Source organism: Aquarana catesbeiana, linkage group LG05 (assembly GCF_042186555.1).
Source record: "Aquarana catesbeiana isolate 2022-GZ linkage group LG05, ASM4218655v1, whole genome shotgun sequence".
Taxonomy (NCBI): Eukaryota; Metazoa; Chordata; class Amphibia; order Anura; family Ranidae; genus Aquarana; species Aquarana catesbeiana.
This window is the reverse complement of record NC_133328.1, coordinates 53993164-54001850: the sequence shown is the minus strand read 5'-3', so window position 1 is coordinate 54001850 and position 8687 is coordinate 53993164.

Here is an 8687-nt window from a genome sequence, read left to right as displayed (position 1 = left end):
CTTTGCTAGATGCCTGCAGAAGTCCAGTCAGCAAAGCTGGGAGTTCCTGCCAGAGACTGTATTCATTTGGGAGGAGGATTTCTTGCCCAAGGACTGGAAAAGTCAGGACAGCTATGTGGGTGGGTCTGGAAGGCTGAGAAAGCTGAGGCGGCTAGTGGGTCCAGGGAGCTGGAGGGAATCTGCAAGTCCCTAGAGGGAGTAAGCTCAAGGAGCTGGAAAACCCTATCAGGAGGTCACGAGTGGGCTCATAGAGCAAGGTGCTGCAACCAAGGCTGAGAAAGCCTGAATAGCTCATGGTGGACCTAAGAGAGCAAAGGTGCCGCTGACAAGAGAGCCAGGTGGCTTGGTATTTTCAGTTGATCATTTAACTGTGAGAAGCCAATTCCCGTTGTGTAAAGACTTTGCTTTCTGTTTAAATAAAAGTGGGCTGTCAATGCCTTTAAAACACAGTTTAGGGGGCGTGGCCAAGATGGCGAGGTGAGCGGCGGCGTTTTTAGAGAGCTCCGCTTACCGGTTCATTAATCCGGATCCATCAGCCTCTAATCTTCCCCTGACACATCCCAGCTGACTGTGGGGGACTCGTGGGTCTACTGTGCACTGAGGGGAGAGGAGAGTTTGCCGTCCTCGGCGGAGATCGAGGCCCGCCGGACGTCCCCGGCCTACCTCGCGGTACTAGGCCGCAGCCGCGGACTTTCCCAGCGGACCGCGCCGCGGCCTCGTGGACCCTTGGCGCGGTCGGCGCCTCCGGCATATATCACAGCCTGCTGCGGCTGCGGGTGGGATCTAAAGGCCGGGCTCGGGCCTGGTCACAGCTGCTGCACGGGGCTTGATCTCCCCATCACCCCCCACGAACAAATAGGCCGCAACCCCGGCCTTTCCTGAGGATCCAGGGCCGCCGGACTGCCTGGGAGAGTGACTGATCCTGAGTGCCTGGAGGAGGGGACCCTGAAACGGCTGGAGGCCTCCACCTGGACAGCGGAGCAGGCCCTATACCATCCCCATCCCTGACCTCCCTGGTGAGGCCCTCTGTGGACGAATTGCATGTCCCTGTGGAGGCTTGAAGAGGATCCCTCCATAACTTCCAGGGCAAAACAAAAAAAAAAAAAAAAAAAAATGCAGTTCTTGGCAAAATATTAACCAGTGGGGGCCTGGCTTAGCAATGCCCGAGTAGAGACGTGTATTGCAGGGGCTCCCGGCCTCAACCGATCCTTTTCGGCCAAACAGACGACCTGCTACGTTTATGGAGACGGAATGAACACCCCTAAAGGATACAGAACCAGAGCGATCACAAAAGAGACGCGAACACCGACCACACAGCTCGGCATCCAGAGATACCTGACGGACAAAAGAGAGCTATCCCAGGACGCCATTGCAGCCTCTCCACGTGATCTCCGCACTGTGAGTGACTTTAACAACACCGATATGTCACGGGCACCCTCCCCGACAATATCGACAGATCCAGGCCCACTCATGGGGACCCCTGCAGTGTTCAGATCGGCCACCGCTGATCCCACACCAGGCCAATCTCGCCTGGAAGACGATCTCCGCGCCATGCTACAGGCCCTACCCACGAGGGCAGACATTGAGACGCTAATCCAGCGAGTAGAGGAGGCCCATAAAAGAGACATACAAGAAATCAAAACGGACATACAAACAATTGACCACAGGGTGACCACCGGAGAGAGCCTAACATCCGCCCTGGAATCTAGGATTCTATCTCTAGAACAAGCACAGGAGTCCCGGGACAGGGAGCTCCAAGAGGTGCAGCTTCATTTAGAGGAAATGGAGGACCGCAGCCGCCGCAACAACCTGAGGCTGCGGGGGATTCCAGAGGCCACAGAATCTGAGGACTTGGCAGTAACGGTCACAGCCATATTCCATCGGCTGCTGGAAACCCCACCACCTACCTTAGAGATTGACAGGGTCCATCGTGCGCTGGGGCCGAAGTCCACGGATCCCGAGAGGCCACGAGATGTCCTGTGTCGCCTGCATCGCTATGCCCAAAAAGAAGTTATCTTACGCGCGGCCTGGGAGAGTGGCGAGGTTGAATTTGATGGTGCCCGTGTCCAGATACTACCGGATATCTCCAGAGCCACATTACAGAGACGAGCTATGCTGCGGCCGGCACTGGAGGCCGCCAGACAACAAGGCTGCACTTACAGATGGGGTTATCCCTTGGCAGTGACATTTCGCTCCAACCAAGCCGCCTTCACGTTGAGAACACCTTCGGACCTCCCAGCCTTCTTCACCTTCCTGGGGACAGACCCGGTTCCAGTGCCGAATTGGCTAATGAAAATAACAAGGCCGGCGGGCCGATCGGGCCCAGTGGCAGCGGGCCCAGGCCGGAATACCCGCTCTCAGAGGCGCCGAGGAAGATCTCGACCCACCACAAATAACAGATCGCGTGAGTCATAAACAAACATCAACCCGTGACTCTTCAACAAGCAGGGATGTATAGGGCTTCATCCGTGAAGCAAGTTATGTGTTATCCTCCAGTGGGGTTACTGTTCCTCTTTTGGGTTTTTTCTTTCGTGTTCTTTTTTGTTCTTTGTTTCCCACTGGAGTTTTACCTGTTTTGATTAAAGGACCTGTCACCACGTCAAACCTAGTGCCGATATCCAACGAGCGGCGGTTACACCCCCGACTGGACCCAGGTGGACTGTATTGCTGCCGAGCTGAAACTGACCTGAACTCCCTATTGAACACATGGCTCCACTAGAGGAAACTTCTATACAGTCCGGGGTACAGTTCAGCACCTTCGGTTACACCTCAATGAACTTCTGGAATATAAGTGGGACACTGCTACCGCTGCCTTTATTCGAGCTACCGAGACTTATGCTACCCAGTGGTGTCCTGAGAAGAGATGAGCTGAGTCTGGCGAGGTGCTGTTTGGCGCATCCCCACCCCCTCCCTCTAATGAGCAATACCTTCGGTGGAAACGGGTAATGGGCCCTCCATCCTATACACATGCGACACTCCAGCCACTCTAAGAGCTCCGTTGCAACCAAAAATAAGGACTGGGAACCGGAAAGACTACTCATAGCAAACCCAGACTTACAAGACCAGAACATGAACTTGCAGTGTCTGTAATTCAACTCATTACTCACCAACAAAATGGTCGTTTTAACACCTGCATGTTAGATGGTAAGGATGCTCTGCACCGGTTTCACTCTAAATGACTTTTGGCTATGTAGTTTCTACCAGATCTCCTACTCCAGCATTCTTTATACGGAGACCGTAGACTGTAGTATGCTGGGGGGGAGTGTAAGAGCTAAAAGCTTCAGACTAACAATCCCTGCAGGGGAGGTCGGGCAAAACAATAAGCAGCAGAAAGGTGGAAGTCTATGAGGGGTGGGTAGAAACCGGCAGGGCCCAGATACACCAGGGAGGGGGGTGGGTGTGAGATGCCAGGGACACGATATAAGAGTACCCCACCCCTCCTGTTACCAACCTCTCTCTTGGAGGAAGGTCTACGAGGGCACACTGTGAAACTACGCAGTGGGCCTGGGGCCCTTGGTCTGAGAGACACAGGGCGGGAACTGTTGGATTTAGGGGAGATAACACGAATTGCAGACCCTCCCTGCAGAGTTAACATGTTTTAAAGATTACCGTAATAGAAACATTGTTGAAGAATATGGTTTCTGTTTTTTCCTTTTTATTTGAAGAATTTTATCAGTAATTTCTATAAACTTTCACCTGTAGAGCTTATTACGCTCAGAACGGGCTGAGAGGGATCTGGTTGACAACCGGGAGCCCCCCAAGGCCCTTACTGATCAAACCCCCACCTAGGCCTGCGCTCACCACTCAGGTTTTTCCTGAAGAGCGTATAAGCAAAATTTTGCTATTACCTTAGATTTCACTTAGAGGGTCATACACCCTCCTATTTCATTTTTTCTTTCCCTTTGACTTTATATCTTTTTCCAACTACTCCCCTCCCCATCCACCCCACTACACCACCCCCCTCCCCCCACCACGCCCTCCGCAATCATGGACGAAATTACAATCGTCACCTTAAACGCAAAAGGCCTCAATGTCCCAGAAAAACGTAGAATGTTACAAAATGACATGAAACGCATGAAGGCAGACATCGTCCTGCTACAGGAGACACACTTTAGGGAAAATGCCTTCCCTATTTTGAAAAATAGGCACTACCCAACAGTTTACCACTCGACATACAAGGAGGCCAAATCTAGAGGGGTTTCTGTTCAGATTTCGGCCAGAATCCCATGGACCATGACTGACATAAAGACAGACCCGATGGGCAGATTTCTCTTCCTTAAGGGAAAGATAGGAGAGACTAAAGTGACTATCGCCAACCTGTACGCCCCAAACTGCCATCAAGAAGTCTTCATTAAAAAACACATGAAACTTCTCCAAACCTTCTCTGAAGGTCAACTTATAGTTGGTGGAGACCTCAATATCCCCCTTATTCCTATGGAAGATACCTCGACGGGAACGTCCTCCACATCTCGAGGTGCACACAAAATAATTCACTCCATACTACATGACACACAACTGATAGATGTGTGGCGCCTTTTCCACCCTGGAGAACGAGATTACACGTTCTTCTCCCGCCCACATCACTCGTACTCGCGAATAGACTACCTCATGATACCCCATAGTCAATTACAGGCAATCAGAGATACTAACATAGGATCTATTACATGGTCCGACCATGCCCCGGTCACGATGCGATACGCTTTGACTGATTTTTACAGGGGACAAAGAAAACCTTGGAGACTGAATGAGAGTTTGCTACAGGACCCGGAGATAGTAGCGGACGTGACGAAAGAAATTTCAAATTACTTTCAAGTAAACCGCACCCCAGACTGCGATGCGGGACTAGTATGGGAAGCGCACAAAGCTGTGATTCGGGGCATCCTGATAAAACATGGGGCTAGACTGAAAAAAATACGGACGGAACAAATGACCGCGATGATCAATAAACTACAGACATTAGAACAAGCACACAAACAGGACCCTTCTAGACAACTAGGCGCCCAGCTAGATATGACACGCACGCAAATTATGGAATTACTTCAATTTAAAGCTAAAGCAGCGATGCAAATCTCAAAGAAAAAAATATATGAATCTGGAAACAAATGTGGTAGACTGCTGGCACAATCCCTACAAACACAAAAGGCAGCATCCTATATACCACACGTAACCTCACAAGCGGGCCATAAAATATCCCTACCCCAACAAATCACAAACGAATTTAAATCGTATTACGAGAAACTCTATAATATATCAACTACACAGCCAACGACAGAACAGATGAGGGAATACCTGACTACCTCCCTTATGCCCACCCTGACGACTGATACAAGTGCATTATTAGAGGAACCTATCACATTGACAGAAATACAAGTAGCAATTAAAAACACTAAGCCAGGGAAAGCCCCAGGTCCTGACGGCCTTACGATACAATACTACAAGGCTCTTTTACTGCCTCTGGGAGATCATTTGACCGAACTATTTAACGATCTTACAGAGGGAGGTTTGTTCCATAGATCCACACTACAGGCCCAAATATCGGTCATTCCGAAAGAAGGGAAAGATCCGACCCAATGTGGGAGCTACCGCCCAATCTCCCTACTTAATACTGACCTCAAACTATTTACAAAAATAATAGCGACCAGACTACAACAACACCTTCCCCACTTAATACACTTAGATCAAGTGGGCTTTGTTCCGGGTAGAGAGGCGAGGGACAATACCATCAAAGTCTTAAACCTACTACACGCAGCTAACCTCACCAAAACACCGAGTATATTTATAAGCACCGATGCCGAAAAGGCGTTCGACCGTGTAAATTGGTCCTTCATGTTTGAAACACTCCGACACGCGGGAATAGGCGATAACATGATGCGCTGGATAAAAGCGATCTACACCACACCGACGGCCAGGGTCAGGGCGAATGGCGTGATCTCAGACGAGTTTCCAATCACCAACGGGACGAGGCAAGGGTGCCCTCTATCGCCCCTTCTTTTTGCACTCTCTCTCGAACCCTTTCTGTGCCACATAAGGCTAAACCCAAACATATCGGGAGTTACCATAAACCAGTCACAATATAAGGTGTCTGCGTATGCAGACGACCTTATGTTCTCAATCACGAAACCAACGATATCACTCCCAAACCTATTTAGGGAATTTGACTTATATGGGTCCCTCTCAAATCTGAAGATCAATTTCACCAAATCAGAGGCTATGGGGTTGGGAATTCCTAAACCACAACACTCGCTTCTCCAATCTAGCTTCAATTTGAAATGGACTACTACCTCATTAAAATATCTAGGTACACACATACCACAAACCTTGTCCAAACTATACGAGTTGAATTTCCCACCACTTTTAAAAAAAGTCCAAGCTCTCTTAAACCAATGGGACACAGGACTGCACTCATGGCTGGGACGCTGCAACATACTAAAGATGTCTATACTACCTAAATTCCTTTACCTTATGCAGGCACTACCCGTCGCGATACCCGCGGCTTATTTCAGGAAAGTACAATCGCTCTTTACGACATTTGTCTGGGCCAAACAGAGACCACGACTCTCTAACAAAATACTAATCCTCCCCAAACAACATGGCGGACTAGCACTCCCTGATGTGCGCACATACTATCGGGCAATACACCTAGGAAGATTGATAGATTGGTGCCGTCATACCGATACTAAACTTTGGACTCAGATAGAACAGAAACAAAGTATAGTTCCACTCCGGAGAGCCCCTTGGTGCTGCTCAGCAGTTCCGATTGAAATCAAGAAACACCCTCTAATAGGAAACACCATACAGGTCTGTGCTCGTCTTCTGCCCCGTGCATCCCTGTTCTCACCAAATTCTCCCTTATACCCAGTACTGGGAAACCCTTTGTTTGCGCCAGGCCTACAGGACGCAATCTTTGAGAGACTAGCTGGAGAGGGTCTTTATCAAGCCTCCCACTTTAGCGTTGGGGGGAGGTGGAGGACGAGCGCAGAACTTGCTGCACCTACGGGCCTTTACCACCTAGATTTCCTGAGGGCCCTCCAACTGAGCCATTTCCTCAAATCAATTCAACCCCCCTCAAATGCCCTACCACCTACCACATTTGAGGACCTGTGCTCGACGCCGGGGGTGTTACAGCATACACTCTCTCTGACATATACCTTACTGAACACTCCCACACCAGATTTCGTACCACCAGGCTTACTTAAATGGGAGAAGACACTAAACTGTAATTTTAACAGTACCAAAAGACAGCAAATTATTAGATTCACACACAAATCCTCGATATGCGCCAAAACCCAAGAAACGAATTACAAAATTTTAACACATTGGTATAGAACCCCAACACTCTTACACAAATACTTCCCAATGACACCTGAACTCTGCTGGAGATGCCAAGCAGAAAAAGGGACATTATTACACATATTCTGGTCGTGCCCTAAACTGACGAACTTCTGGCATACAATACAGACAATTATACAGAAATTTACAGACTATAACATTACTAATGACCCGGCATTTTTTCTCTTACATGCATCCAATATACCTACCAAAATATATAAAAAGTCTGTGCTCCGCCACCTTCTGGACGCAGCTAAAGCCTGCATACCGCTCCACTGGAAATCCCAGACACCCCCAACTTTAGGCTTGTGGATCAAAAAAGTAGAAGAAATCAAAAGAATGGAAGACCTTATACACACAGCTCAAAACAGACAGGAAGAATTCTCCAAGACATGGCAGTTGTGGAATATGTTCATTTATTCCAGCGAGGGCCAAACCCTGATGGAGACCTGAATAACCCTCCAATCAACCACATGGTAAATTAACATACGAGACACACATCTGTGTCATAAGTACGGTCATGCCTCGGAGGGTTCTTTAAATACTCCGTGATTGCGGGGCACGTGTCCACTCCCCCCCCCCCTCCCCCCCCACATCCTATCCCCACCTCTCTACTCCTACTCTCGCTCTTACTCTTTTTCTAATCTTAAGACTTTAAAGTAATAATGGTAGGAGGGGAGCCTGATAGACTGCACCACTTAATACAAGAATACTTAAAGAATACGTAGAATATTCCTCTTCCGGTTTATATTCTTGTTTTTTCCTATATTCTAATTGTTACCAAAGCATTGAGACGACAGATGTTAACAGAAAGAAATAACAGGCTTAACTATATATTGGATTATATGATTGTGCTCAACGTTATGACTGTTAACGTGTTGATGTTTACTATTTGTATGTCGGTCCATGCGGGCCCCCCTTGCCTGATATAAATAAAAAATTTAAAAAAAAAAAAAAAACACAGTTTAGACTGGCATGGACTTCATTAAAAATGCGTTTACCATTGAGCTAATCAACCCCCATATCACAATGTGTATGGATTATTTTGGTAGAATAAGGATATAGTTTAGATAATTCCAAAGGATGTGAATCACACCGTTTAGTGTGAAACGTGTGTAGCACCCTTGTCTTAAACAGGGTCTACTGGTATATTTAGCTGTTCTAGGTGGTAACTAACCTGGCCGATTTGTAGTCTTTGTGATCATTTGGGTTTTCTCCTAAGCCTGGTTTAACTTTGGCTCCTCCCTCTTGTCAATAGGTGGCACTGTTGCCTTTGTATGATGAGCTGCAGTGGGACTGAGTTATGAATATTAACATCTCTTTCAGCCAATCAGTAGGAGTTTCGGGCCACTGAGCAT